At 50.5% G+C, this 17000-nt stretch overlaps 1 protein-coding gene across 7 annotated transcripts in view; it reads left to right on the top strand.

Moving 5' to 3' along the window:
- LOC140425604 (copine-4) overlaps window positions 1–17000 on the top strand; it is a 620467-nt gene that overhangs the window by 214436 nt on the left and 389031 nt on the right. Inside the window, exon 1 of one of the 7 annotated variants that reach the window (XM_072510098.1) lies at window positions 667–806. The exons of the other annotated variants lie outside the window; for them this stretch is intronic. The gene's annotated coding sequence lies outside the window, so the exon portion shown is untranslated. Of the gene's footprint in view, window positions 1–666; window positions 807–17000 lie in introns of those variants that run through there. 7 annotated transcript variants of the gene reach the window in all.

Raw genomic sequence — 17000 nt, forward strand, 5'->3', positions numbered from 1 at the left:
GTTGGGATAAGGCTTCAGATGCATTGCAGACGTGTTCATGTCAGGAAAATGTGCTATCAATAAAGTTAGTTCAAAAGTGGTGGTGTCAGTCGGAGCATCATAGAAACAAGACATGCTGTCGGAAGTCAAGGAAACATTACAATGGAGACTCTGACAGAGCTTGGGTTTGGGAGCAATGCCGCTGAAAACTGGAGGAGATTCCGGCAGCGCTTTGAGCCGTATCTCACAGCGATGAGCAGTGATCAGAAAGATCCACAGGGACAACCTTCCATCTTTTTTCACATTGCAGGGAGAGAAGGCCGAGGAGTCTATAACACATTCACATTTGAAAGTGACGACAAACAAAATAACTTGAAAGAAATCATGGGAAAGTTCGAAGCTCACTGCAGGAAAACAATCCCCTAGCATGCAGGGCAGTGACAACCCCAGTCAGTACGTAACTGTGCTGAGCAAAACCGTGTGAATTTGGAGAGCTTGAAGAATCAGTCATCTGGGTTGGAAGAATTTGCTGGATCGCAAATGATTCTCCGAGGAAACGTTTCAAGCTGGACAAAGCAATAAATACCTGCAGAGTGGGCGAGACAATGACATGCCAGATTATACAGATGATAGAGTGCGAGAAACTGAACACGGTCAAGCAGTTAAACAGAGGCAGTGCCAGGGAATAAAAAGGCAGCCTGAAGGTAAAAATAACATTGTGCAGTCAATGTGGAGCAGAGCAGTTACCACGTAGTTGTCCGGCCTTCAGAGAGCAATGTAACAGCGGTGACAAACGTGTGAATTGAAGAAAGTGCACATGATTGCAGGTATAACGCAGCCACTCAAACTGAACTTCTTATTGGTGCAGTAACGACAGATTCTAAAGAAGTCAAACGGAAGGTTGGTTTATGAATTGCCAACATGCTGGTGAGTTCCAAGCTACAAAACAGGGTAGGATGGGCTTCGGTCGTTTTTGTGGGAACAGGGGCGACATAATCGAGGTGTACAAGATTGTGAGGGGCATGGACAGGGTGGATAGGGAACAGCTGTCCCCCTTAGTTGAAGGGTCAGTCATGAGGGGGACACAAGTTCAAGGTGCGGGGCGGGATCGGGATGTGAGGAAAAACATTTTTACCCAGAGGGTGGTGGCGATCTGGAACGCACTGCTTGGGAGGGTGGTAGAGGCGGGTTGCCTCACATCCTTTAAAAAGTACCTGGATGAGCACTTGGCACATAACATTCAAGGCTATGGACTCGCAGAGAGTCCACACCCAAAATCAAGTGCTGGCAAATGGGGTTAAGTAGGTAGGTTGGGTGTTTTACACGTGTCGGTGCAGACTCGATGGGCCGAACGGCCTCTTCTATAGAATTTACAGTGCAGAAGGAGGCCATTCGGCCCATCGAGTCTGCACCAGCTCTTGGAAAGAGCACCCTATCCAAGCCCACACCCCCATCCTATCCTCATTACCCAGTAACCCCAGCCGACATTAAGGGCAATTTTGGACACTAAGGGCAATTTATCATGGCCAACCCACCTAACTTGCACATCTTTGGACCATGGGAGGAAACCGGAGCACCCGGAGGAAACCCACGCAGACACGGGGAGGACGTGCAGACTCCGCACAGACAGTGACCCAAGCCGGGAACCGAACTTGGGACCCTGGAGCTGTGAAGCAATTGTGCTAACCACTATGCTACCGTGCTGCCCATTGTGATTCTGTGAAATGTGAAGCCGTCCACTTATACAGATGAAGAAGTTGCTGTTGAAGGTCAATCCACACTTAAAGTGAACTACAATAATTAGATTCACCTATTTCCATTCGTAATGGTGGAAAATGACGCAACACCCATTCTTGGAATCAAAGCTTGTGAAAATCTGAAGTTAGTCAAGAGGACGACGACAGTGACCTCTGATGACATCCTGAGTGAGGACAGCAATGTGTTCCAGGGGATTGGTTGCCTAAAGGGAAAACACACCATCAAGATTGATGAAACTGTGACACCAAAAGCACACCCACCCAGGAAAGTCCCAGTAATGCAGAGAGATTGACCGAAAGCAGAGTTGGACAGAATGAAGAAAATTCCGGCGGGAATAACCGGCCATTCGCGCCGGCGGGAAATTCCAGTCCCACGTCGGTGCACCAGGGGCGAGATTGTCCGACCCCCCCCCCCGCCGGGCCGGAGAATCGTCGGGGGGCAGCGTGAATCCCACCCCTGCCGGCTGCCGAATTCTCCAGCGCCGGGATTTTGGCGCCGGTCGGCGGCTGAAGGATTCCACACCTTCCGGGCGGCCCGACGCCGGAGTGGTTCATGCCACTCCTCGGCGCCGGGACCGCCCGCCCCACCGGGTAGGGGAGAATCACGCCCAGCTTCCCCGTGACGAGCGGTCCTGTCAATGGGAAATGCCGTTGACAATGGCGGGACCGGTAGATCCCGCTGACTGTCCGCCTCCCCTGCCGACAAACACGCGGTGGGATGGTCAGTAAATCCCACCCTTCACGACACCAAGAAGCTTGAAGAGCCAACAACGTGGGTTAATCCAATTATAGTTGTAGAAAAATCAGATGGGAAACGGTGAACCTGTCTGGATCCCAGAGATTTCACAGTATCATAGAATTTACAGTGCAGCCCATTCAGCCCATCGAGTCTGCACCGGCTCTTGGAAAGACCACCCTAGCCCACGCCTCCACCCTATCCCAGTAACCACACCTAACCTTTCTGGACACTAAGGGGCAATTTATCATGGCCAAGCCACCTAACCTGCACATCTTTGGACTGTGGGAGGAAACCGGAGCACCCGGAGGAAACCCACGCAGACACGGGGAGAACGTGCAGACTCTGCACAGACAGTACAGTCACCCAAGCCGGGAATTGAACCCCTGGACCCTAGCTATGAAGCAGCAGTGCTTTTTATTTTAATTTTTAAGAGTAGCCAATTCTTTTTTTCCAATTAAGGGGCAATTTGGCACGGCCAATCCACCTAACCTGCACATCTTTGGGTTGTGGGGGGGTGAGACCCACGCAGACACGGGGAGAATGTGCAAACTCCACACGGGCAGTGACCCAGGGCCGGGATCGAACCCGGGTCCTTGGCGCCGTGAGGCAGCAGTGCTAATCACTGCGCCACCGTGCCGCCTGTAAAAGAAAACATCCCTCGAGACGGATGATATAAGTGGCCACTTCAAGAACCGGCCTGGGAGCTGCCCTCTTGCAAAATGAAGCTTCAGTGGTGGAAACGTCAAAGACAATGACTGAAAGACAGCAGCATTCTACCCCAGAAGAGGGAGAAATATCAGCAATTGTATTTGGCCCAGAGCGCTGCCACCAGTTTGACGATGGAAAAGACATGGAGGTAGAGTCTGATCATAAGCCTTTTGGGAGTTAGACTTAAAAAGCCCCTGCACTATGCATTACCAAGAATCCAAAGATTACTAATGTGTCTGCAGAAGTAGCAGGTCAGAGCTACATACAAACCGGGCAAAGTAATATATATTGCAGACACTCTGTCGCCTGCATAAAAACCCATCACTGAAGAAGAGGGCGAGGAAACGGAAGCACAGGTTCACGTGCTGACAAAGAACTTACCTGCGGCTGTAACCAATCTGGGTGAGATCAGTAAAGTGGCCAAGAACGACGCCACCCTGAGTAAACTGCAGCAAACTGTGCAAATGTCAGTCCCACGCGTCGGAGCGGAGCCCCTTCTGCTTGTACAGGAGCACTGGAACTTTCTTCAGGAACTTCATGGAGGAGAGGGAATACATCTTAAGGGAGAAAAGATAATAATTCCTGCAACGTTGGAGAAAGAAGTACATTGGAAAGAAGAAGTACATTGAAGTCACCTGGGGATAGAGACGTGCAGGAGAAGACCTCGAGATGTAATGCATCGGTCTGGAATGGGAGCGCCAATCGGGGAAATGCTGAACGGGTGTTCAGTGTGCCAAAGATACAGTGAATCACAACAAAAAGAATCACTTCGACCACACAGTGTTCCAGAGGGTCCCTGGCAGACAACTAGAGTGGACTTGTTCACATTTGACACAGTGAGTAGCTACTAACGGTAGATTATTACCCTCAGTTTTTCTTTTGAGCCTGTGCTGCTCAGACATGATAGTCAGGGCATCATTGCAATAAATCATTTGGAATCGATATTTGCTTCCCACAGCATACCTGAAGTGCTCATCTCAGACAGGAAAGGGATAGGCTGCATGGAAGTGCTCATTGCAAATTGTTTCCTTTGAGATGCAAACTTAGATACATCAAGGTTGTAAATGAAGTAAATCAACACGGTTTTGAATGTCCGTAACCCTCATGCCCTGCGCTCAACCCCACGCCTTGGGTTCAGATGTCGTAGCAACCGACTGCCATGCTGAGCTCTGGCAATGCCCCACTGGGGAAGGCCAAGTCACCCGTCAAAATTTGGAGAAAGGTCCTCTGGCTTCCAAATGTCTTCCTCTTCCTTAAAGCCTGCCATGGCTATCTCCTGTATCACTCACCCCCTGCACACCCTTGACCATTTTGCAGCGAGTTAGATCAAAAAGGGGGAAGAGTTGGATTTGATTCCTCCGCACGGGTCTGTGAATAAGAAGGTGACTGGAATATCGAAACTGAGTTCTGAGCACGCACACACATTCATAATAAAACTATTTATATCAGGCTTTTATTGACTAGAAGTCATGGTGAATTCTCCAGAATGATTCTATTTTTAGTGTCATATTTTTGATTGAGTTATAATGAACAACTAGCTGTATACTCACTCGGCTGATAGAATGTTCAGCAGCACCTACTGGTGACGTGGACGTTTTCTGAGGGCAGATATTGCTGCTGACAGTGGCAACATTAAAACAATTAACACGTTTGTGCCCAATTCCTCATCGACTGTTTTACTTGGTGGGTTAACTCACTATAAAGTAAAAGCATTAAATGTTCATAAATGGTGCGATGCTGTCCACGTCGTGGACAGCATTGCAAAATGGTAGAAATGCTGAAGTTAATGAGGAAGAATTTTTCTAGTTGATATCGTACATTATCTACGGAGCCAACAAGGAAAGTCGAATAATCAGCAATTTGTTGGACTTTGATTTGAGAGAACAAGAGGCTTGACACGGAGACAAGATGAGCTTGGAGAAGGCACGGGGTATTGAGAAAGAAAATGAAGGGGCGGCACGGTGGCACAGTGGTTAGCACTGCTGCCTCCCAGCGCCAGGGACCCGAGTTCAATTCCAGCCTTGGGTCACTGTCTGTGCGGAGTTTGCACTTTCTCCCCGTGTCTGCGTGGGTTTCCTCCGGGTGTTCCGGCTTCCTCCCACAGTCCAAAGGTGTGCCGGTTAGGTGGATTGGCCGTGATAAAATTGCCCCTCGGTATCCAGGGATGTGCAGGTTAGGTTACAGGTTACGGGGATAGAGCAGAGTGGACTGGGGAGTGGACATGGGTAGAGCTCCTTCAGAGGGTTGGTGCAGACTCGATGGGCCGAAGGAGGGATTCTATGATTCTGTGGGGTTCTATGAAACGAGAGAAAGACATGGGCCTGGATTTTCTCCAATATTGGCAAAAGCCGTGTCAGGTGGGTAAAATGACTTTCTCTACCACATAGTACGGCACTTAGAAAGAAAACGTCACGGGTTCCATGCCGTATGGCTGGCAGACAGCCTCTGAGTGGCCCACCCCACCATCAAATCAGCGACATGAAGATCCTGGTGTCACTTTTAAAACCCACCCCAGCGCAGAGCTAGCAAATCAGAAAACAACTTTACCAAGGTGCACCCCTTGGCATCTCCCCTGCCACTACTCTGGCATCAAGCTGGCACGGCCGTGGCATCCAACTGGCATGACCTGGACACGACCCAGGCATCAAGCTGGCACACCCCAACAGTACCCAGCCATGACCTTAATACTGCCCTCCACTGCACTTACCCCCGAGCTCCACTGGGAGCACTGCTTGCCAGGTGCATGCCTTCTGAGACCAGCCACGCCGCCGTGGATAGATTTCTTGACGTGGGGGGGGGGGTTGATTCCAGAATATGAGCCTGATAATGCTATGTTAAATTTATTACAATGTGGTTCCCAATGTACATGGCCTATCACTGACTGGGGGGAGGGGGCCATTGCTTCCTGGTTTGATGTCGCCGTGAAATATGACTTTGGCCGCCTTGTGATATTTTCCGCTCCTGCCGCTGAACCTGCCCGGTGCAGAAGGAAACGGAAATTCCTGGCCCTTGGAGTTCAGAGCTGGCGTGAGAGGGGGATTACTGGATGGGGGGATTGACTTGATGGGGAAAGGAAAAGAAAACAACTGAACCAGCCGAATGTCAGGTGCGTTAAACTCCGCTCTGTGCATTTAGCAAGTTGAAAGCAAAACGGCGAACCTGAAGGAATGGATTTTTGTTACATTTGGGGAGGAACAAATGATATTTCAAAGTGCAGCTGAAAGAGAGAGATCTGCAAGTTTGCTACTGACCTCACTGCGGCAAAGGTATAAATGCCTCGAATGCAAAGGAATAGAATTCAACTCATTATCAGCTTCCCAGAAACATTGGAGATAACTGCCTCAGTTTGCAATATCATGAGCCTTTGGGCTAATATTATCCCTGTCTCTTCTTTTATTATTTTTAGCCTGTTATTTGCATTAGCCAACTGAAATGAAATTATGAAATTTGAATTTGAATTTGATGTGCTGTGTGACATACTACGCCATAAACCTCCAGGGCAGAGATGATTATACTGATGACAGTAATTCTACGACAGATATAAAATAGCTTTTTTTAGGAATGGAGTTCCTGTAAGTGCCAAAATCTACTTGTTTCCATTCATCCACTCAGCCTGTTACATCCTCAAAGAGCTCTGATAAATTATTCAAACACGATTTCCCTTTCACAAAACCATGTTGACTCTGCCTGATTGCATTATGATTTTTGAAATGTCCTGCTGCATGGCTCCTGGGTAATGGATTCTAGCGTTCTCCCCAATGGCAGACTTTTGACTGACTGGCCAACTCGGTCAGATGCCTAACATCTTGGTCAAAGAGATAGCTTTTAAGGAGTCTCTTAGGGGCTGGTTTAGCACAGTGGGTGAAACAGCCTCCCGTACCAGTTCCCGTAGCAGCATCCCCGAACAGGCGCCGGAATGTGGCGCCGAGGGGCTTTTCACAGAAACTTAATTGAAGCCTACTTGTGACAATAAGCGATTATTATTATTAATGGATGAAAGTGAGGTAGGGAGACAGGGAGGGAACTCGAGAGCTTAGAGTCGAGGTGACTGAAGGCACATCCTCCAATGGGGAAGTGATTAGAATTGGAAGTGCACAAGAGACTAGAGGAGCCGATATCTCAGAGCGTTGTGCGACTGGATAGGGAAGAGTGAGACCATGGAGGGATTTGAAAACAAGGATTCAAAACATCACTTGATTTGGAGCTAAGACAAGATCATGATTTGATTTTGTTATGTTTTGAGTGTCGATCTTCCTTAGAATAGTCATCTACAGGGGTGGCACATGACGCAGTGGTTAACACTGGGTCTGCGGCGCTGAGGATCCGGGTTCGACTCCCGGCCCCGGGTCACTGTCCATGTGGAGTTTGCACATGTGGTAGTATGCATTAGGGGTCATGTGGGACTGTGAAGCCGTGATGCCATTGGCTGACAGATCCCGGGTCCTGGTTGGCTGTTGATCTCTAGCTCCGCCCTGAAGGCGGAGTATAAGAACCAGGAGTTCTCCCCGCAGCTCCAGTCTGTTGCTGAACTGCGGGGAACAAGTCACGCTTAATAGAGCCTCATCGACTTCATCTCTATTCGTCTCTCGTAAGTCATTGTGCGCTACAATTTATTAAGCGTGCTTAAAGGACGATGGAGCTCAGGATCGCCCCGGAATGCCTGCGGATCAGCCCCCACGCAGTGAACGCGGCAGCAGTTTTTAAACACTGGCAAGCTTGTTTCGAAGGCTACCTCCGAACGGCCCCCGGCCGGATCACAGAAGACCAGAAACTGCAGGTCCTGCATTCGAGGGTAAGCCCGGAAATTTACCCTCTCCTAGAAGACGCAGAGGATTTCCAGACGGCGTTCGCAGCACTAAAGAGCGTCTACGTTCGCCCAGTGAACCAGGTCTATGCACGCTACCAACTCGCAACGAGACGGCAAAGTCCCGGAGAATCGCTAGACGAATTCTACGCCGCGCTGCTAATTTTGGGACGGGCCTGCAGCTGCCCGCCGGTAAACACGGCTGAACACACTGACATGTTAATTCGCGATGCGTTTGTGGCAGGTTTGAACTCTCCCCAAATCCGCCAAAGAGTGTTAGAAAAAGAGTCGCTAGGACTCTCAGAGGCACGGGCCCTAGCAGCTTTCCTAGATGTGGACGCGCAAAATGCCCGCGCGAACGGCCCCGACCGCGCGGCAGCCCCTTGGGCTCCGTGGACCCCCGTCACGACAAACCCCCCCCCCCCCCACAGGCTTGCGCGGTTCAGACGCCAGGTCATCCCGGGGGGGCCCACTGCTATTTCTGCGGGCAGGCGAAACACCTCCGGCAGCGCTGCCCGGCCCGCGCAGCGATTTGCAAGAGCTGCGGCAAAAAGGGCCATTTCGCGGCTGTGTGCCGGTCCCGGGGGGTCGCCGCTGTCCCCGGAGAAGAAAGAGTCCAGCGCATCCCAAACGCTCCCCAACCCCCCCAGCGCCCCATGTGCGACCCGCAGGCGCCGCCATTTTGGGTCCCGGCCACCACGAGGGGAGGATGGGCGCCGCCATCTTGGGACCCCCCAGCCATGTGCAATGCATGGGGGTGGCCATTTTTTCCACCCCCGCCGCCATCTTGGGACCCCCCAGCCATGTGCGATGCATGGGGGCGGCCATTTTGTCCACCCCCGCCGCCATCTTGGACGACAACAAAGGACCCCAGCATCGACGGCTCCACGGGGTTCGAAGAAGACGCTGAGACACTGCGACCACATCTGGCCTCGGTGACGCTGGACCAAGCACGGCCCCGGACGCTCCAGACGCCGAAAACAACGGTGCTGATCAACGGACACGAGACACCATGCCTGATCGACTCCGGGAGCACCGAAAGTTTCATCCACCCCGACACGGTAAGACGCTGTTTCTTGACCATCCGCCCAAGTATGCAAAAGATTTCCCTCGCTGCAGGATCCCACTCCGTTCAGATCAAAGGGTTCTGCATAGTGACCCTAATGGTACAAGGGAGGGAGTTTAAAAACTACAGGCTCTACGTCCTTCCCCAGCTCTGCGCGCCCACATTACTGGGATTAGACTTCCAGTGCAACCTGCAGAGCCTAACATTCCAATTCGGCGGCCCAATACCCCCACTCACTATCTGCAGCCTCGCAACCCTCAAAGTTGAACCCCCATCCTTGTTTGCAAACCTCACCCCGGATTGCAAACCCGTCGCCACTAGGAGCAGAAGGTACAGCGCCCAGGACCGGACATTTATTCGGTCCGAAGTCCAGCGGTTGCTGAAGGAAGGCATAATCCAGGCCAGCAATAGTCCCTGGAGAGCACAGGTGGTAGTAGTAAAGACAGGGGAGAAGCAAAGGATGATCATAGACTATAGCCAGACCATCAACAGGTACACACAGCTAGATGCGTACTCTCTCCCCCGCATATCCGACATGGTCAATCGGATTGCCCAATATAAGGTCTTCTCCACCGTGGACCTCAAGTCCGCCTACCACCAGCTCCCCATCCGCCCAAGTGACCGCAAGTACACAGCCTTCGAGGCAGACGGGCGACTATACCACTTCCTAAGGGTCCCATTTGGCGTCACAAACGGGGTCTCGGTCTTCCAACGGGAGATGGACCGAATGGTTGATCAACACGGGTTGCAGGCCACGTTCCCGTATCTCGACAACGTAACCATCTGCGGCCACGATCAGCAGGACCACGACGCCAACCTCCAAAAATTCCTCCAGACCGCTAAAGCCTTGAACCTCAGATACAACGAGGACAAGTGCGTGTTTAGCACAAACCGGCTAGCCATCTTGGGATATGTAGTGCGCAATGGGATAATAGGCCCCGACCCCGAACGCATGCGCCCCCTCATGGAATTTCCCCTCCCCCACTGCTCCAAAGCCCTGAAACGCTGCCTGGGGTTCTTTTCATATTACGCCCAGTGGGTCCCCCAGTACGCAGACAAGGCCCGCCCCCTAATACAGACCACTACCTTCCCCCTGTCGACAGAGGCTTGCCAGGCCTTCAGCTGCATCAAAGCGGATATCGCAAAGGCCACGATGCGCGCCATCGACGAGTCCCTCCCCTTCCAAGTCGAGAGCGACGCCTCCGACGTAGCTCTGGCGGCCACCCTTAACCAAGCGGGCAGACCCGTGGCCTTTTTCTCCCGAACCCTCCACGCCTCAGAAATCCGCCACTCCTCAGTGGAAAAGGAAGCCCAAGCCATAGTGGAAACTGTGCGACATTGGAGGCATTACCTGGCCGGCAGGAGATTCACTCTCCTCACCGACCAACGGTCGGTAGTCTTCATGTTCGATAATGCACAGCGGGGCAAAATTAAAAATGACAAGATCTTAAGGTGGAGGATCGAGCTCTCCACCTTCAACTACGAGATCATGTACCGTCCCGGAAAGCTGAACGAGCCGTCCGATGCCCTATCCCGCGGCACATGTGCCAACGCACAAATAGACCGTCTCCAAACCCTCCACGAGGACCTCTGCCACCCGGGGGTCACTCGGTTCTACCATTTTATAAAGTCCCGCAACCTCCCCTACTCCGTGGAGGAGGTCCGTACAGTCACCAGGAACTGCCACATCTGCGCAGAGTGCAAACCGCACTTTTTCAGGCCGGATAGAGCGCACCTGATCAAGGCTTCCCGTCCCTTTGAACGCCTCAGTCTGGATTTCAAAGGGCCCCTCCCCTCCACCGACCGCAACACATACTTCCTGAACGTGGTGGACGAGTACTCTCGTTTCCCTTTCGCCATCCCCTGCCCCGACATGACAGCGGCCACAGTTATTAAAGCCCTTAGCACCATATTCACACTGTTCGGTTGCCCCGCATATATCCATAGCGACAGGGGGTCCTCCTTCATGAGTGACGAGCTGCGCCAGTTCCTGCTCAGCAAGGGTATAGCCTCGAGCAGGATGACCAGCTACAACCCCCGGGGGAACGGGCAAGTAGAGACGGAGAACGGCACGGTCTGGAAGACCGTCCTACTGGCCCTACGGTCCAGGGATCTCCCAGTTTCACGGTGGCAGGAGGTCCTCCCGGACGCTCTCCACTCCATCCGGTCGCTGCTGTGTACCACCACTAATCAAACGCCCCATGAGCGCCTCCTTGTCTTCCCCAGGAAGTCCTCCTCCGGAACGTCGCTGCCGACCTGGCTGGCGGCCCCAGGACCCATCTTGCTCCGGAAACATGTGCGGGCGCACAAATCGGACCCGTTGGTCGAGAGGGTTCACCTCCTCCACGCGAACCCGCAGTACGCCTACGTGGCGTACCCCGAAGGCCGACAGGACACGGTCTCCCTGCGAGACCTGGCGCCCGCCGGCAACACGCACACCCCCCCGACACCGATCACCCCCTCCCTGCCACCGGCACACCCCGCGACCGCCCCCTTCCCGGGAGGATCGGTCCTCCTCCCATGTCCAACCAGGAGTTAAGCAGAAGCAGACACCGTAAAGCTCCCGGAGACGACAACGCTGGAACAAGCACCTGCACCACCACCGGGGCTAAGGCGATCGACAAGGAAGACCAGACCGCCCACTCAACTCGTGGCATCGGTGTAACACAAGAGTGTTGTGGGACTATAACCAGAAGGTTCTGTTCCTCTTACGAATATTGTAAATAGTTCACAAACCCTGTACATAGCCCAGTGTAGGGCAAAGTGTAGGGCACTGTAATGACATGCAAATCGTTTTTTTCCTCCCAGGACCAGCCTTGTAAACCCCTACCACCATGCGATGCACCACCCCGCCGGGTTCATTTTTAACAAGGGGGGAATGTGGTAGTAGGCATTAGGGGTCATGTGGGACTGTGAAGCCGTGATGCCATTGGCTGACAGATCCCGGGTCCTGGTTGGCTGTTGATCTCTAGCTCCGCCCTGAAGGCGGAGTATAAGAACCAGTAGTTCTCCCCGCAGCTCCAGTCTGTTGCTGAACTGCGGGGAACAAGTCACGCTTAATAGTGCTTCATCGACTTCATCTCTATTCGTCTCTCGTAAGTCATTGTGCGCTGCAGCACATTCTCACCATGTCTGCGTGGGTTTCACTCCCACAAACCAAAGATGTGCAGGTTAGGTGGATTGGCCACGCTAAATTGCCCCTTAATTGGAAAAAAAAACAATTGGGTACTTTAATTTTATTAAAAAAAGAATAGGCACCTGCCTCATTTAAATGATACACAGACACATGGAATTACATTGGGAAAAGCAAATCCACTGCGTGGAAATCAACACCATTATCCAGGTATAAAAAATACAAAAAGCAGCTAAATTTCAATGATTAACATCCAACACCCCAAGAACCTCTGAAAAATGCTCCGCCCAAAATTTAAATTGGGCCATTTTTCAGACGCCGGCTGCAGAAACCAGGCATTGGGCCCTTTATATATATAGTTCGCACTTTTAGGGCAGCAGGGTGGTCCAGTGGCTAGCACAGCTGCCTCACGGCACCAGGGACCCAGGTTCAATTCCGGCCTTGGGTGACTGTCTGTGTGAAGTTTGCACGTTCTCCCCGTGTGTGCGTGGGTTTCCTCCGGGTGCTCCGGTTTCCTCCCACAGTCCAAAGATGTGCAGGTTAGGTGGATTGGCCGTGATAAATTGCCCTTAGTGTCCAGAAGGTTAGGCGGGGTTACGGGGGCGTGGACCTTTCTGAAGGCCGGTGCAGACTCGATGGGCCAAATGGCCTCCTTCTCACATAGATGTTGATTCTTGCGGCCGAGGTAATATCAGCCATCAACCATTCTTGGATCTTGAACTTGGTACATTTTTCTGCTGTTCGTCACTCTCACTGTCAGATCAGGCTTCAAGGTTATGTGATTCCAAATGGTGTGTGTGTGGGGAGGGGGGGTGGGGGGGGTGCTGGGGGTGGTGGAGGGGAGGGGGGAAGAGGGGTAAAGGAAGTCTGCTGACATACCTTTGGAAAGAGTTTAGTGACACCATGGCCCCGATAAAGATGGACTATGTTTATGTTTCTGCCAGTCTCCCAATGAAGATAAACCGGTCTTTGCGAGATTTGTTTTGGAGTGGGGATGGTGATGAATATTTATATGTGCCCATATTCTCCACCCCGCCACATTTCTGCCCCGACCGGCCGGCGGGATTCTCCGTTACGCCGGCCAGACAATGGGGTTTCCCGTTGTGGGGCAGCCTGATAGATCTACCAAGCGGTACCAGCAGCACTTTGCGATTACTAGAACTCAGTAGAAATTTAAGTTAAATCTTCTCAGGTGCAAATAAGAATCATTTTATTTGTCTTCCATTGATTACAATTGAGAATCATTTAAAAGTCTAATTCTTGAATAAGTCCAGCCAGCATAGGACTCACAGAGAAGCAATTGGGAGACAATTGAACTTTCAAAGAATCACAGAAATGATTTTCTTGCTGAGGCAAACAGTTCGCAATAAATTCAAAAGTCAGTCAGAAAGTGAAATATGAAAGGCAGCGAATCGTTATGTCAAAGTATAGATTGATTCCGGAAAGAGAGAGGGAGAGAATGATCCAGAATGATCCGGAGAGAGTGTAGAATGATCTGGAGAAAAATGGCCGAACGAAACCTCACAGTTATACTGCATCATATCTGTCTTCAGCCATCTAATTACACCCCTACGTAATCCAAATTGGTTTGGGTTAGAGTCAGATACATTTGATTTGATGGTAAGCTGTCCATCTTTAATATGCAACATGAACCTAAAATGTTTCATCGATGAATTCCTGTATGAGTTATGGAATGCGATTTAGCGCTGTTCTCGCAAGCGGCCTGAACTGGTTTGTTGCTGAGGACAATAGTGCCTTTAGGTTCCTGCCCTGTTGTCACGGAGCCTGCCCTGCCCTTGGTCACTTTATCTTGCAAATGTATTTGTTAGCTGAATAAGAATGCTGTTTTAATCTATCTGCTTCTGTGTTCTGTTGAAGCGATGTTTTGAAATGCTGAATGTGTGCTTTGAAATGACCTGAGGTTATGAGTGAGTTTTAAAATGGTATTTAATAGACTATGGGCTTAATGCTAAATAGCTATCTTTTACCTATAGATCATATTAGGAAACAGAGGGCTTCTACACAGCCCCACGCCGTTGGAAACCCCCCGGGCGCCGACATAATGGAGAATCACCCCGGCGGAGAATCCCAGGGGAATGTAATGTAAAAGAAGGGGAGTTACACTACAGTTGGACAGAATGTTGGTAAAAGAACATCTGGAGTTCTGTATGCTATTTTGGTCTCTTTAGTTTGGAAGGGGTAGAATTGCATTAGGAGCAGTTCAGTTCCACATAGTTCCCTTGACTGATACCTGGGATGAAGGGGTTATCTTCTCAGAAAAAGTTGGGTCTTAACCCATTGGAGTTTAGAAGGAGGAGAGGTGATCTTATTGAAACATATAAGATCCTGAGGGGATTTGATGGGTTGGAGGCTGAAAGGATGTTACCCCTCGTGGAGGAGTCTAGGACCAGGGGATAATTAGGGGTCTCCATCTAAGAGGGGGATAAGGGGATTTGTTTTTCTCAGACCTTAGTCTGTGGAATTCTCTTCCCCGCAGAGCAATGGAAGCTGGCTCGGTAAATTCACTCGAGGCTGAGTTAGACGGAGTTTTGTCGACAGGAGAGTCCAGGGTTACGTGTGAGAGTGGTGTTGAGGCCACAATCAGATCGGCCACGAGGTTATTGAACGGTGGGGCAGGCTCGAGGGGCCGAATGGCCTACTCCTGCTTCTGTTTCTCATGTGTTGTGTACATTGCTGGCTCAATGAGCAAATGTGTTGGATCCAAAGATCAAGCGAGATTGCAGTATCTGCTTGCTTTACTGGCAGTTTGCAAGGTCAGCAGGACTAGTGCAGTGGATGGCTCCCAGGAGGATTCCTCGTGGGTAGTCGATGACACTGCTGAAATTCCTGTGTTTCAGACACTTGAGCGACTAATATCATTCGATCGGCGATGATTGCTTGTTTTAATTTGCAGCGTTTCCTCGTAATGTAGTTTGTGCCTGCATTGCTTTTAATTTCCTGCAGTTGTGTCTGCAAGGTCCTTGGGCAATAATCAATAGCAGAAAGCCTGCATGGATTTACTGAGGGCAAATCACGTTTGGCTAACATAACTGAGCTTTTTCTGAAGCAGCAGAGAATGGGGATGAGGGCAACACAGCTGATAATGCTTTTATGGACTTTTGAAATAGGTTTGATCAAATACTTGTTGCAATAGAGAGGTGTATAAAAGTAGGAAGTCTACAGCTCTACAGAGCATTGGTGACACCACCACTGCAGTACCACGTACAGTTTTAGTCTCCTTATTTAAGGAGGGTTATACCTCCATTGGAGGCAGCTTAGAGACGGTTCACCAGGTTGATTCCTGGGACAAAGGGGTTTTTGAGGAAAGCGGAACAAGTTGGACCGATTATTCATTGGCGTTTAGAAGAATGAGAGGTGATCTCATTGAAACATGAAGATTCTGAGGGGGCTGGACAAGTTAGATACTGAGAGGCTGTTTCCCCTCATTGGACATCTATGACTAGAGGGCACAATTTCAATCAAAGGGGTCACCCATTTAAGATGGAAACAAGGAGGAATTTCTCAAGACAAGGGTGACGGGGAAGAGACTGGGAGAGAGTTGAGACCAAGATCAGATTGGCCAAGATCTTACTGAATGGCAGCCTAATGGAGCTGAATGGCTGAATCCTCCTACATCTTATGCCCTTATGTCCTCGGGTTATTGAAGTTCCATGGGATTATAAGCAACAGTAGCAGCATGGATACAAAATAGACCGAGATAGAAAACAAAGTTGTATTGGACTGAGGGAGATAATCTTGTGGGGTTCCCTGGGGTTTAGTACTGAACCATTGCCGTCTTTGATATATACTAAAGACTTGTGGGACTTGGGGGGCACAGGGCACAATTTTGATACATTAACGGTGTTCAACAGACATCTCGACAAATACATGGATAGGATGGGTATAGAGGGATACGGCACAAGGAAGTGCTGAGGCTTTTGGCCAAGGGTGGTATCATGACCGGTACAGGTTTGGAGGGCCGAAGGGCCTGTTCCTGTGCTGTTTTGTTCTTTGACACAAAACTTGGAAGCACAATGAACAGTGAGAAGGATAGGGATGGACTTCAAGAGGGTGTAGACAAGCGAATGGAATGGGTGAGCAGACGGGAGTCGATGCAGAAAAGTGTGAGGTGATACATCTTGGTTGGAAGAATGAGGAGCGACAGTATGAACTAAATTGTATAATTTTAAAGAGGGTTCAAGAGGCGAGAGCCCTGGGAGTGTTGGCGCACAAATCTCCGAAGGTGCAGGAAAGGTTATCAGAGATTTAATAAAATGTCTAGGACACTGATCTTTATAATTCGAAGCAGGAAGTTCTGCTGAATCAGTAGAAAGCACTAGTTCACCAGGTGGATCATTGCATCCAATTCTGGGCATCAAACCTCAAGAAAGATTCGTCGGCTTCAGTGGAGCATACCGGAGAGATCCGCTAGCATGCTTTTGATAATTACAGAAATAATAATAGCTTATTGTCACAAGTAGGCTTCAATGAAGTTACTGTGAAAAGCCCCTCGTCGCCACATTCCTGCTCCTGTTCGGGGAGGCCGGTACAGGAAGTGAACCCACGCTGCTGGTCTTGGTCTGCATTACAAGCCAGCTGTTTAGCCCACTGTGCTAAACCAGCCCCTACAAAGTGGATAGACTGGAGAAGCTGGGCTTCTCTTCAGAGCAGAAGAGGCTCAGACGAGATATGGATGAGGAGTTTGAATCATGAGGAATTTCGGTGGAGTAAATGAAGAGCAATGGCTGAAGGGCTAATAATAAGATGCAGAACTTTTCAGGGGATTGGAAAAAGAGCCAGAGGCGGCTTGGGGA

Source organism: Scyliorhinus torazame, chromosome 6 (genome assembly GCF_047496885.1).
Source record: "Scyliorhinus torazame isolate Kashiwa2021f chromosome 6, sScyTor2.1, whole genome shotgun sequence".
NCBI classification, from domain to species: Eukaryota; Metazoa; Chordata; class Chondrichthyes; order Carcharhiniformes; family Scyliorhinidae; genus Scyliorhinus; species Scyliorhinus torazame.